Source organism: Schistocerca nitens, chromosome 7 (genome assembly GCF_023898315.1).
Source record: "Schistocerca nitens isolate TAMUIC-IGC-003100 chromosome 7, iqSchNite1.1, whole genome shotgun sequence".
In the NCBI taxonomy this organism is placed as follows: domain Eukaryota; kingdom Metazoa; phylum Arthropoda; class Insecta; order Orthoptera; family Acrididae; genus Schistocerca; species Schistocerca nitens.
Window position 1 is genome coordinate 185,744,240 of NC_064620.1, and position 14,239 is coordinate 185,758,478.

The following is a 14,239-nucleotide window of genomic DNA, read 5'->3' on the forward strand; positions in this document are numbered from 1 at the left end:
GGACAGGGCAGGGCAAGGCAAGGCTGTTGGCTTCGCAACACGCCATGAAGGACAAAATCTTACTAACAGGTAGCTTACTACCCCCTGGAAATTCCCTACATACCACAAAAGTATTTTTAAATCCGACATACTCAATACCACTGTAAGACGTGTGTATTTCTATTGTCTAATGTCAAATCACAATTTATTAAAGATGTTTATATTTTATTAATAGGATTAAGTAGGAATAATTAATATTTGTCATGTTGGAAATAATTGTGGTAGCAGGGAATGTCTGCACCAAAGTATTGTTGACAAGAGTGACCGCAAATTGATACAATTTTAAAAAGGGCGGGAGAGAACGCGTATGATACATTTTAAGAAAAGAGCGGGAAAGACGGCGCATTGATACATTTTGTAACGGTAGCAGGGATTGTCTGCAACAGAAAGCATTGTTGGCAGGAGAGACCGCACTTTAGCGTTCGTAGAAAGTCAGTAGTAAGCGAGATGTGAAGCGAGTTGGTAGCAGGTCTGAAGCGAGAGGTTGAGAGGTGTAGTGTGCCTGCCAGCCACTAGCTATGATTTGCAAGAGATTATAAACGGATGTACAGAGACATCAGCGAACTATTATCATAAGAGAAACCAATATTATTGAATTATTTTCTTTGTGGAACTCAAGACTACTGAAGGTATGTTTGCGCAATGCTAGTTGTAAGATTATTGTAAAAAGTTAGTCCCATTTGAACGTATGTAAAATCATTTCATTACCAACAGTAAATATTTGAAGCGTTTTCAGAATATAATTAATTTTTGCCAATAATGTTTCATTACTGATTATAATCCATCCCAAAAACCAGCAACATAAAACTTTGCAAAAATTTTATTGTTGTCAAGAAAAAGTGTAACTATGAATTAATTAACTTCAGTCAAATTAATTAAAGAATAACGTCAGATTTGCTAATAAAGAATAACGTCAGCTTTGGTGATAAATACAGCCACTTATTATGACAGCCCACCAGCAGTTAATAGAGTATAGTAAACCAGAGTAAGTATATTCTTGTCGCAGTTCGATGTAGCAGTGAGATGGCGATCCAGTAACAGTATAAAGGTAAGGAAGAGTTTTGGGTTATTGCACATAACGACTGAGGGTCACGACAACGACACATTCTACGTTTCGTCGAAATAATCAGGAAATCACTTTTAATAAGCAGCAATTAAATTAGTATGCGAAGATTGAGAAAGAGAATTAATTTCAGAGGGAAGATTTCATTTGTTTTTATTAAGCAAGAGACAGAAATCCTAATGGAAGGTTACATAGGTTATTGTAAAAGGGAAGGTTATCAATAACAAAAGAGGTATAGAGGAGACGGGAAGGTTTCACCACCAACATACACTAATAGCCAATAAAACTGCTACTCCACGAAGATGACTTGACACAGACGCGAAATTTAACCGGCAGGAAGAAGATGCTGTGATATGCAAATTATTAGCTTTTCAGAGCATTCATACAAGGTTGGCGCCGGTAGCGACACCTACAACGTGCTGAGATGACGAAAGTTTCCAACCGATTTCTCATACACAAACAGCAGTTGACCGGCGTTGCCTGGTGAAACGTTGTTGTGATGCCTCGTGTAAGGAGAAGAAATGCGTACCATGACGTTTCCGACTTGGATTGTAGTCTATCGCGATTGCGGTTTAAAATATGGTTAAAATGGCTCTGAGCACTATGGGACTTAACTTCTAAAGGTGATCAGTCTCCTAGAACTTAGAACTACTTAAGCCTAACTAACCTAAGGACATCACACACATCTATGCCCGAGGTAGGATTCGAACCTGTGACCGTAGCTTCTAAAACCGCTCGGCCACTCCGGCCGGCGATTGCGGTTTATCGTATCGCGACATTGCATCTCGCGTTGGTCGAGATCCAATGACTGTTAGCAGAATATGGAATCGGTGGGTTCAGAGGGGTAATACGGAACGCCGTGCTGGATCCCAACGGTCTCGTATCACTAGCAGTCGAGATGACAGGCATCTTATCCGCATGGTTGTAACGGATCGTGCAGCCGCATCTCGATCCCTGAGTCAACAGATGGAGACGTTTGTAAGACAACAACCATCTGCACGAACAGTTCGACGACGTTTGCATCTGCATGGACTATCATCTCGGAGACCATGGTTGCGGTTACCTTTGACGCTGCATCACAGCCAGGAGCGCCTACGATGGTGTACTCAACGACGAATCTGGGTGCACGTATGGATAAACGTCATTTTTCGGATGAATCCAGGTTCTGTTTACAGAATCATGCTGGTCGCATCCGTGTTTGGCGACATCGCGGTGAACGCACATTGGAAGCGTGTATTCGTCATCGCCATACTGGCGTATCACCCGGCGTGATGGTATGGGATGCTATTGGATACACGTCTCGGTCACCTCTTCTTCGCACTGACGGAACTTTGAACAGTGGACGTTACATTTCAGATGTGTTACGATCCGTGGCTCTACCCTTCATTCGATCCTTGCGAAACCTTACATTTCAGCAGGATAATGCACGACTGCATGTTGCAGGCTCTGTACGGGCCTTTCTGGATACAGAAAATGTTCGACTGCTGCCCAGGCCAGTACATTCCAGATCTCTCACCAATTGAAAACGTTGCCGAGTAACTAGCTCACAGTCCGCAGCTCGTGTTCGTGCGGTAGCGTTCTCGCTTCCCACGCCCGGGTTCCCGGGTTCGATTCCCGGCGGGGTCAGGGATTTTCTCTGCCTCGTGATGATTGGGTGTTGTGTGATGTCCTTAGGTTAGTTAGGTTTAAGTAGTTCTAAGTTCTAGGGGACTGATGACCATAGATGTTAAGTCCCATAGTGCTCAGAGCCAACTAGCTCACAATACGCCAGACACTACTCTTGATGAACTGTGGTATCGTGTTGAAGCTGCATGGGCAGCTGTACCTGTACACGCCATCCGAGCTCTGTTTGACTCAATTCCCAGGCGTATCAAGGCCGTTATTACGGCCATTGGTGGTGATCTGGGTACTGATTTCTCAGGATCTATGCACCCAAATGGCGTGAAAATGTAATCAAATGTCAGTTCTTGTATAATATATTTGTCCTATGAATACCAGTGGTGTAGCAATTTTAATGGCCTGTAGTGTAAGTTGATGTTGGCCGAAGGCCGACACTTGCCAATAAATTAATTTGTATACATGGCGCATTAAAGGAATAAAACTTTCAGCCTTCGGTGGTTAAAATGGTTCCATCGTTTAGATCAGTTATAACAGTTGTTTTATCAGCAGCTGTCATCGGTCATCATTCAACAGGTGCACAACTAAGAAATCATTTCGCTTTACCGTTTTCAACCGATTAATCTTTCACCTTCAGAAGCCTACTAAATATGGTTGTAAATGCTTACAACTTGGCAATACATGTATGAGAGTATACGAAGCGAATTAAACAAGCTTACTTTTTTCCGTTGATCAGTGGTGACACTTCCACCTTGTAGTGGCAGTTTCCGACCCCAAGAGCAAGATAGTGCCATGAACCTCTTTCCTCTCCTGCGCCCTTTTTCGCAAGGCCGTTTGCGGACGATGGTTACTTCTTACGCTGGAAGTGTTCGGCCACCATTGCTGATAACTTTTATTAAAAATTCAAGTTGGTTGGGTACGGCATTACGTACACGAAGGATAACCTACATTTACGTACATATTCGGCAAGCCACCGTACGGTGGATTGCAGAAGGTACCCTATGCAACTACACAGATGTTAAAAGGATCACAGGTTCTACATACATTCAGACAGCCAAGCAGCTATGAAATTTCTATCAACTCCCCCGCCCCTAACGAGATCAAAGATCGTTGCTCAACGCAATAAAACCCTTTCGAGGCGGAAGGGAAAGCAACAGGGTGACTCTGCTTTCGAGGCGAGGGGAATTCAACATGGTAACCCTACCGTGGGTCCCTGGGTCCGTCGTCATTCAGAAATTAATGGTAACGGACAAGCTGACAGGTGGCCACGAGAATAGCATTGACTCCATTTGTTGGATTGGGAGTTGTCTTAAGCATCACTAAAGCGATAGTAGAAACTAATGGGTTGCTGCGTAAGTACTTAGCGTTTTTTAATTATTTTAATAGACCCATCAGATATTGCAATGAACTGAATACCCTTAGCTGCACACAGGCGTTGATAGGAGTCAACGGGAACAGTTGAAAATGTGTGCCCCGACCGAAACTCGAACCCGGATCTCCTGCTTACATGGAAGACGCTTTATCCATCTGAGCCATGGAGGACGCAGATGATATTGCGACTGCAGGGACTTACCTCTGGCACGCCTCCCGTGAGACCCACATTCGCAACTTATTGTCCCGCACTATATTCATAGTGCCCTTGCCCATCATACTCATTACTCGCGGCTTTACTGCCGACTGCCGTAGCAGGATGCTGGCGGCGGTTGTTGTGGAGTAGCAATACTTCAAGCAGTCTGCGTGGTCGATGTTCTCGAATTGCGTCTGCATGACGTCTCAGTTGTTGACAACAAATGTCAGCAGTAACAGCTACACCTAGCGGAAGCAAATCGTAGTACACCACACCGTCGCTATTCCGGCTGATACACAACATTTCTTTTGTGGATGCGCAGTGGTCTTTGTACAGGAAATTGCTGCTTTGATTGGGTTCAACCATTCCTTTCTTTTCATCTTGTTAGCATACATACACCATTTCTCGTCACCAGTGTCTATACATGACGAACAACTAGCGGTGCACATTGGTCACGTGCAAGTTTTTGTGATTTTGGCTTAGTGCACGCAGTACCCATACAGCCGACTTTTGAACTATAGCCATTGCATGCAAATGTCGTACGATGGTGGAATGATTACTGGTCACCACATTTGCCAGTTGTCGAATACACAGACATGGATCATTGTGGATTAATGCGTTTAAACGATCATCAGACCCTGAAGATCAAACTGAACGTAGAGAGTCACTAATGTCAAAATGAGCCTCCATGACAAAAGCATTTTATTGCTGTCTTGTAGCCAATCGCATGCACCCCAGGCACGGCGGAAATGTTTGTGGCGGCCTCCGCTGCTGTGACCCCTCTACTGAACTCAAATAGAAGAATACTTCGGAAATGTTTCGATTTCTCCAGTTGGGACTTCATTTTGCCACCAAATGACAAAATGACAATATGTTAGACAGCATCAGTAAAATACAAGTAAAAAATAACTATCGATGAACAAAATTTTAGAAAACGGAATACAAAGATGCGAAAGAAAAACGCGAAGAACAGACGCACCAACTTAACAGAAACAAATTAGCAATTTTCGGATCTTTTCCTTTGGTTATAGTGTGAAACCTCGCTTCTCGTCAAATTTCATGAAACTACGTGAAGGGGAAGTGCCTTATAAGTCTTGATGAATGAATTTGCGAGTATCAAGATATGACTGTCTCTTTTGATTGCATTGACTTAGAAGATAACGTTTATTATACCGCCAAGGGGCCTTAGAAGTTAGTATGTGACAAAATTCAAGTTTATACGTCTTCTTGTTACTGAGAAAAAGGGATCTTACATGATGGACGAACAGACAAAGAGCCAGATAGCAAAAGTTAAAATCTTCTGGGGTGTTAGGCCGCGTCATATTTCCTCTAAAATAATCGACGTTTCCACCACTCACCTGGGGTCTTCTTCAGGATCTGGGTCTAGCAATAGTGGACACCGGAAGATCCTGAAGAAGATCCCAGCAGAGGGACTGAAACGTCGATTATTTTATAGGAAATATGACGCGGCCTAGCACCCCAGAAGATTTTAACTTTAGTGACTACTGCCACGAAAGCCTGCAGACTTACATAGTCTGATAACAAATGAGAAAAAGAATTCTTGTGAGATACATACAGGTTCACAATTTTCGGATTTTTTTTCCTTTGGTTGTAATGTGAATCCTGCTTCTTCTTGGCATATTTCATGATTTTAGGTCAATGGCAAGTACCTTAACGTTTTGATGAGCAAATTTGCGAGTGTCAAAATACGTGACAAAAATGACCACATCTTTTGACTGGACTGACTTAGGAGCTCCACTATTTGAAATTGAGCGTGTGAATTCCTAAGGGAGCAAACTGCTGAGGTCATCGGTCCCTAGACTGACACACTACTTAAACTAACTTATGCTAAGAGAAAGAGACACACCCATGCCCGAGTGAGGACTCGATCCTCCGGCGGGAGGGGCCGCACAACCTGTGACATGGCGCCTTAAACCTCGCGGCCATTCAAGGCGGCTCACTATTTTAGATCTACGAGGGACCTTAGACCTCAGTACGTGACATAAAACATAAATTCCAACATGATACTGAAACAACCCCTTAAAAAAATAATGAATTACTGTACTGATAAACCTCTACGTTAATTGATTTTCAAACAGCTGAGCAAAGCTGAGCGCACTCAGACATTACTCTCTTTACTTATTCTGATCAACACTAAACTGACATTCAACATTTTTAGCGCAACGCAACCTGACTTTCAAAAATCCCTACAAAAGAATGGCCCTGACTAACAATACCTCACAAAAATCTTCGTTACTCAAACTACTGGAATACGGCGAGCGCCACTACTGCCAGCTACATAAAAGATTCTAACTACTGAAAGCACTAACTGCTGATAGGCATAGTCAGGAAATGAAAGATTTTGATAAAGAACAAACAATGTATTTACCTTAATTATGTTCAAAAGTCATAATATATATATATATATATATATATATATATATATATATATCAGTTCATAATATCCAGTATTACAAATTTACTCTTTCTGGCGGACACACGTCCAGATCGCCCGCTCTTAAAATTCTCCCATCTCTCTCCCCACATCCACCACTGCTGGCGGCGCACCTCCAACTGCGCAACGCTACGCGCTGTTCACATCCAACTGCCCAACACTACATTAGCGAATATTCCAGTAATGCTAACCAGCTACAGACTGCACACAGCACAGTCAGTGATTTTCATACAGAGTGCTACGTGGTGTTACCAACATAAAAACCTAAGCAGCCTACTTACAATACGTTTACCTGTTTCAGAGAAAAAGGACTTTGACCTACTCGGACAGACAGACTGAAAGCGAAGTAATCCTATACGGGTTCCTTTCTCACAGAATGAGGTGCGGTACCCGAATTATGTACTGCATAAGCTCTCTGTTTCCCTGGCGCCACTGTGCGCGTGTTTACAACACTGCTACCACTAATTGAAAGTTGCGGCGCTTCGAAATGGCTAGTACAGCAACGTAGTTAATCGGAGGGCTATTAATTGCTTAAAAAACCAAATGCATCTTTTTTGTGTACAAAAGCCCATTGACCAGAGTAACAGTGCAATACGAGTAAGCGCTGCTTCGGCGGGTCCTCTTCCGCTATCGAGACGCGTTCGCTGCGCGGGAGCTAAATTCCGCGGTAACGAGCCCATAGTGCACTGCGGCGACCGCTGATGGCCGCACACACATTGTTCGGACGCCTTCATGCATAGCTCGTGATAAAGTGCGCGGCCAAGGCGTATCGGAGCGGCTTAGCGAAAGCCTTGCGTGCCCGGCCGGCGCAATAGCTGCGCTGCCGAGCTATTTACGCGGCTTTCAGGAAATAGCCGGCACCCCCTTATCGTCATAAACGCCGGTATTATGCGACGAGTTTGGCCGGATTAGGAGGCGCGACCCTGTGACGCGGGGCCGCGCCGTGTCCGTACTTACATGTTGATGCACGCCACCGATACACGTGGCGCCGCTATCGCAGTAATACTAGTGTTAGCGCGAAGCACCGCGCGGTGCATTAACGGCCGCCGCAGCCCGACCTGAGTAAGTCATACCGGGCCTTCTAAACACTCCCCAGGCACCGCGCTTGGTGCCACTGGATAAAACACTCCTCTCATACGAATCAGCTTGTACAGCACCCAAACTACGCCCCAATATGTTTCACACCTTTTACCGCAGTTGGCATCCACACTACTGGCCACTAAAATTGCTACACCAAGAAGAAATGCAGATGATAAACGGGTATTCATCGGTCAAATGTATAATACTAGAAATGACATGTGATTACATTTGACGCTGTTTGGGTGCATAGGTCCTGAGAAATCAGTACCCAGAACAACCACCTCTGGCCGTAATAACGGCCTTGATACGCCTGGGAATTGAGTCATACAGAGCTTGGATGGCGTGTACAGGTACAGCTGCCCATGTAGCTTCAACACTATACCACAGTTCATCAAGAGTAGTGACTGGCGTATTGTGACGAGCCAGTTGCTCGGCCACCATTGACCAGACGTTTTCAGTTGGTGAGAGAACTGGAGAATGTGCTGCTCAGGGCAGCAGTCGAACATTTTCTGTATCCAGAAAGGCCCGTACACGACCTGCAACATGCGGTCGTGCATTATCCTGCTGAAATGTAGGTTTTCGCAGGGATCGAATGAAAGGTTGAGCCACGGGTCGTAACACATCTGAAATTGAACGTCGAGTGTTCAAAGTGGCGTCAATGCGAACAAGAGGTCAACGAGATGTGTAATCAATGGCACCCCATACCATCACGCCGGATGATACGCCAGTATGGCGATGACGAATACACGCTTCCAATGTGCGTTCACCGCGATGTCGCCAAACACGGATGCGACCATCGTGGTACTGTAAACAGAATCTGGATTAGTCCGAAAAAATTACGTTTTATCATTCGTGCACCCAGGTTCGTCGTTGAGTACACCATCGCAGGCGCTCCTGTCTGTGATGTAGCGTTAAGGGTAACCGCAGCCATGGTTTCCGAGCTGATAGTCCATGCTGCTGCAAACGTCGTCGAACTGTTCGTGCAGATGGTTGTTGTGTTGCAAACGTCCCCATCTGTTGTCTCAGGGATCGAGACGCTGCTGCACGATCCGTTACAGCCGTATGGAACGGATAAGATGCCTGTCATCTCGACTGCTAGTGATACGAGGAATCCAGTACGGCGTTCCGTATTACCCTCCTGAACCCACCGATTCCATATTCTGCTAACAGTCATTGAATCTCGACCAACTCGAGCAGCAATGTCGCGATACGATAAACCGCAATCGCGGTAGGCTACAATATGAGCTTTATCGAAGTCGGAAACGTGATGGTACGCATTTCTCCTCCTTACACGAGGCATCACAACGTCTCACCAACTGCTGTTTGTGTATGAGAAATCAGCTGGAAACTTTCCTCATGTCAGCACGTTGTAGGTGTCGCCACCGGCAGCAACCTTGTGTGAATGCTCTGAAAAGCTATTCATTTGCATATCACAGCATCTTCTTCCTGTCGGTTAAATTTCGCGTCTGTAGTACGTCATCTTCATGGTGCAGCAATTTTAATGGCCAATAGTGTACTTTTATATTTGCTAGAAGAATGTTAAATGAATTGTTACTGCTTGTTATACCATCTAGGTATGTTTCGCTCATTCAAGCAACACAAGCTGGCTCCAAGCCTGCAGTACGAGTCGGTGGATGACTAAGCAATTAGTTTAGCTTTACTATAGTTGGAGTCACGAACAATGGCGGTCGAGTTTAGGCTTGCTCTGCTCACCTACGTCACACATTCTCCGACAGCCAACGAGCGCTCAGTAGTGCTGTAAGAACTCTGCTGTGAATGCTGTAGCAAATGCAATCATTAAACGTGATCGTAACGAGTTGTTTGGCAAATTTCTATTCCATTTGTTGCGAGTTGTCTTGTCTGATGGTGTTGGTAAGTGATAAACCCTGCATAAGGAAGAGAGACACACAGTTTGCTGGATATACACTTTCTTCAACGGAAAGCACGCCCATGCGCGTACAAATGTCGCTTGGAATCGTCAACAATTCAATCCCCGTCCGTGCCTCGACTTCCGTGAAACGCCATTGTTCGTCGATTGGAGTATAAATGAGTCAGGGGACTAGCTCTCTACAGCGAATTTTCATCTGACGTGAAGCGTGCATTCTGAAACTTAAAATATCCGGTTACATACATTTAGTATAAAACTACCTGTAGCCAACGAAAACCAGTTTCGACAGCATTTGCTGTCATTTTCTGTTCTGTAACATAGCGCATATACATGGAATACATTTCATATCGTGATTTATGACGTAGTACTTGTGAAAAACATTTTTAACTGATGTTACGAGAAACGGAAATGGGAACTGTGCGTTTACATACCTTAAAAAATAATTGTAACAAAACGTGTTCATTGTGATTTAGAACCTCAGGCTGAGATGTCATATTAGTGGATAAAATGTAGCACATTATACAAAGTGGTCTGAGGAACACTAATGTGACAATTTGGCGTGAGGTTCTAACTCCGAATGAACATGTTTTGTAACAAAATTTTTGAAATTACGTAACTGTACGATTCGATTACCGTTTCTTGCAGAGCAAAACAAAAACTGTTTTTCTCAAATATTATGTCGCAAATTATGAAAGAACATACACTCAAAGTGTATGCACTATGATATAGACGAGAAGATGACAGCAAATTCTGTCTACAACAGGTCCCGAAAACAAAGATGTATTTATGCGATCTTGGCTATAGAAAGGTTTTCACCAAGGAAAACAGATCGCCTCATCTCATATCCCAACATGAGAAAACGCAGTCAATTAAGATATGTGGGTATGTGGATGATGTAACACTTATTAGTAGAAGAGGAGTTTCGTTAGAAAAATATGTGAGATGAAAGAAGAAACATAAGCTAGAAGCCCTGCTGTCAGTCTAATAATATGAATCTCACTTGGATGAGCTACCGGGAGCAGGCCTCAAGTTTGCAAAAGAGCAGTACTCTCTGGGATATAATATTAACAGGACAAATGCAGCGTCAACTGAAATAAAACTGCGCTTTCTTCCACATATTTAAGAAACCGTTGGCTTCCGGGTTGTCAAATGGACAGCTGGAATTGAAAATATGTACGGTCTTGATCAGGCAAGCTATAAGCTACGGATGTGAATCATGGGCGTTAACGAGCACTGACGAGCAGCGGCAGCTGCAATACAGAATATTTGAAGACGGCGTTCTGTCAATATTTACGGGCCATTTTAGCATAATAATGGTTTCTTTACATCTAATTCGAATGAACATAGAATTGGACCACCTCATAGAAGAAGCTGACATTGTAAGAAGAATGTCCTTAGGATGGATACTGGAAGAATGACTACATAGGTTTTTAAGTGGAGGTCAACTAAAAGAAGACAGGGAGACCACGATGTCGATGTCAAAGAAGAGAATGGCAGATAACCGTATTTGATAGGGCAGATGGAGGAAAATTATTGAAGAGGCTAATACCTCAGCAAAATTGTAGTGCCAGAAGAAGAAGAATCACGTGTTGAACACTTCACTTTATAACTGTTGTGAGTGTTGTTGTGGTCCGAAGATTGGTTTGATTCAACAATCCACGCTAGTTTATCTTGACCATGCCTTTTCATTTCTGAATAAATACTACATCTACAGTTATTTGAACCTGGTCACGGTTTAATGCCTAAGTTTCCGTCTACAGTTTTAATGTTCCTTCCCGCTCTCATACACTTCTCTCCATTACCATATTCACCGTTTCTTGATGCCTCTGGATGCATCTTGTCATCTGATCCGTTCTTTCAGTCACCATGTGCCATAAATTTCTGTTTTCCACAATTACACGCATTAGTTACTCGATCCACCATTCTTCTCTCCAGCATTCGGCTATAGCATCTCATTTCAAAAGCTCCTTATCTCCTACAGGTTTCTGTACCTGTCCACTGAAATACTTTCGTCAAGACTTCATGACACTAAAAATAATACTAGATGTTTACAAATTCCTCTTTTTCGGAAATCCCTTTCTTACTATTGATAGTCTACATTTTATATCCTGTCTACTTCTCCCCCACTCTTTAATTCTGATGTCAAAATAACAAAACTCATCTACTGCTTTCAGTGAATGTTTTCCCAATCTAATACTGATTTAATTCGCATACATTCCATTATCCTTTTCCTGATTTTGTTGTTGTTCATATTTAAGTCTCCTTTTATGACTTCCCCCATTCTGCCGAACTGCTCTTTCAAGTCATTTATCATCTCTGGCAAAATTACAGTGTCATCGGTGGATCTTAAAGTTTTACTTCTTGTTCCCGATTTAATTCCCTTCCCCAAATTCTCGTTGGTTTCCTTTTCTACTTGCGCACTTAACTGATTGATTAACATGGGGGTTTGTCTACAGTCTCTCCCGTCTCAACTACTGCTACCCTTTCATGCCCTTCGAGTGCTATAACTGCAGTCTGGTTATTGAACAGGCTGTAAATAACTTTACATGCCCTGTATGTTATCCCTGCTACCTTCAAAATTTCGAAGAGTGATCCGATGAACTTCGTTAAAATCTTCTTCTAAATCTACATATGTGGTAAAGTAGGTTTGCATTTCATCAGACTATTAATATGAGATGTAGAGACAGTATATTTTTTAGATAGATTATGTAGGATCTCCTTTATAGCGTTGTGGAGCTTCTAGAAGTAATGCGCGTCCTAAAGAATGTAACATAATAAATCTTACGGTAATAATGGCAGCAGGTATAAAATGTTTTGAGGCGTGATTTCTAAACATTATTAGTTCTTCCTTGTATTTTGTAAGGCTGAGTTACAATAGTCACTAATGATGGCATAAAAGAGCTGAAATAGTTATTTGCTTGCTAGGTAAACGCGAACTTCCACTAGTATTGCAAACACAACTGCTGATGCAGCCTCATATCCAAGCGAGGATTGTTTTCTTTATTGGCTTATGTAAGTGTGCTGAGAAAAATAGTATAACGTATATTTGTTTAATGTAGGGCTTGATTTTTTGGAGTTATTGTCTTATTTCTGATGGTCCAGGACTGATCATTGTGGCTTCACTGTCAGCATCAGAAATGAACGTGAGCCACACTGAAAGACGTACGTGGTGCATTGTTAGGTGAAGAGTGGGATTAATGACAGGTAAACAACATCCTTTATTCCACGCAACAAAGATAATGTTTTACAGTAAATTTTCGCTGTACGCAATACACTACTGAGCCGAAAGCTCCGAAATGGATTAAACAAGTAGGAAACTACACATGATGGGTCACAATCTCACTATTTGATAAAAAAGGACAGACTGCTCAAAATTATGGCAGTACGGTACAAGAAGGGAATGAGGTACTACCTCTAGAATTGACCACATAACTTATCATCAGCACGATATAAATAAAATACTTCCGACAATAATTTCAACAAAAGAAAACAAAGCCTTTAAATTCTCCACTAGATGTCTAAATAACTATGAAAACATTTCCTGTCACAATAAGGATAGACGAAGGTCCTCTCACGTCTAACGAATAACGTGGTAGCTCGATCATATGTATTAAGGGAAAGTCCCATCAAGAGAAAACACAATTAAAATTCACGAGAGAAGTGTGATGTAACAACCTCATGCATGCACAAGGTGTTGCAGACAAAGCCGGCCGGAGTAGCCGTGCGGTTCTAGGCGCTACAGTCTGGAACCGAGCGACCGCTACGGTCGCAGGTTCGAATCCTGCCTCGGGCATGGATGTGTGTGATGTACTTAGGTTAGTTAGGTTTAAGTAGTTCTAAGTTCTAGGGGACTGATGACCTCAGAAGTTAAGTTGCATAGTGCTCAGAGCCATTTTGTTGCAGACAAGGTGTTTTTCTCTGTCTCCTACGAAATAATAAGTGAAACATATATTTATTTACAGAGTGAAAACGTAAGAAACGTTATTCCGTCTGCGGGGTTTTAAACATAGTTAAAGCAACAAGAAAGCGAAGCAGCGCCTATATTAAGGAATAACCCAAAAATAGTATACAATCACGATGTAGATTCTGTGAGACATATGTAAAAAACAGTAGAAAAACTATGAATGAGACAAGAAATGTCGAACTGGTGTCGGCTGTGTGACAGTGTGCGAACGCATTGAAGTTATTACGCATACAGTTTACTCACATGTTCCATCCGTGTGACTCTATGTGGTTCGACATTACTGTTAGAGAAACAGTTTCAGACATAATTTATAATAAGTTTTCCTGTCAAAAGAAGTAGTTTGAATAATTATTGTAGACAAAGGAGAGAACTCTATTACCAAGGAGCTAGTCCAGTTTGCAGTTTGCAGGTAAAATTGTGAACTTATTAACATTGTCACTTATTAACGTTAACCCTGTCAGAATCACAAGCAAAGTTACTATCGGAAGGCTATAAATACGCCCAAAACGTGATACCAGAACCCTAAGTATTTTGAGAGCATTTAAGATCAAATCTAGGATTAGTCC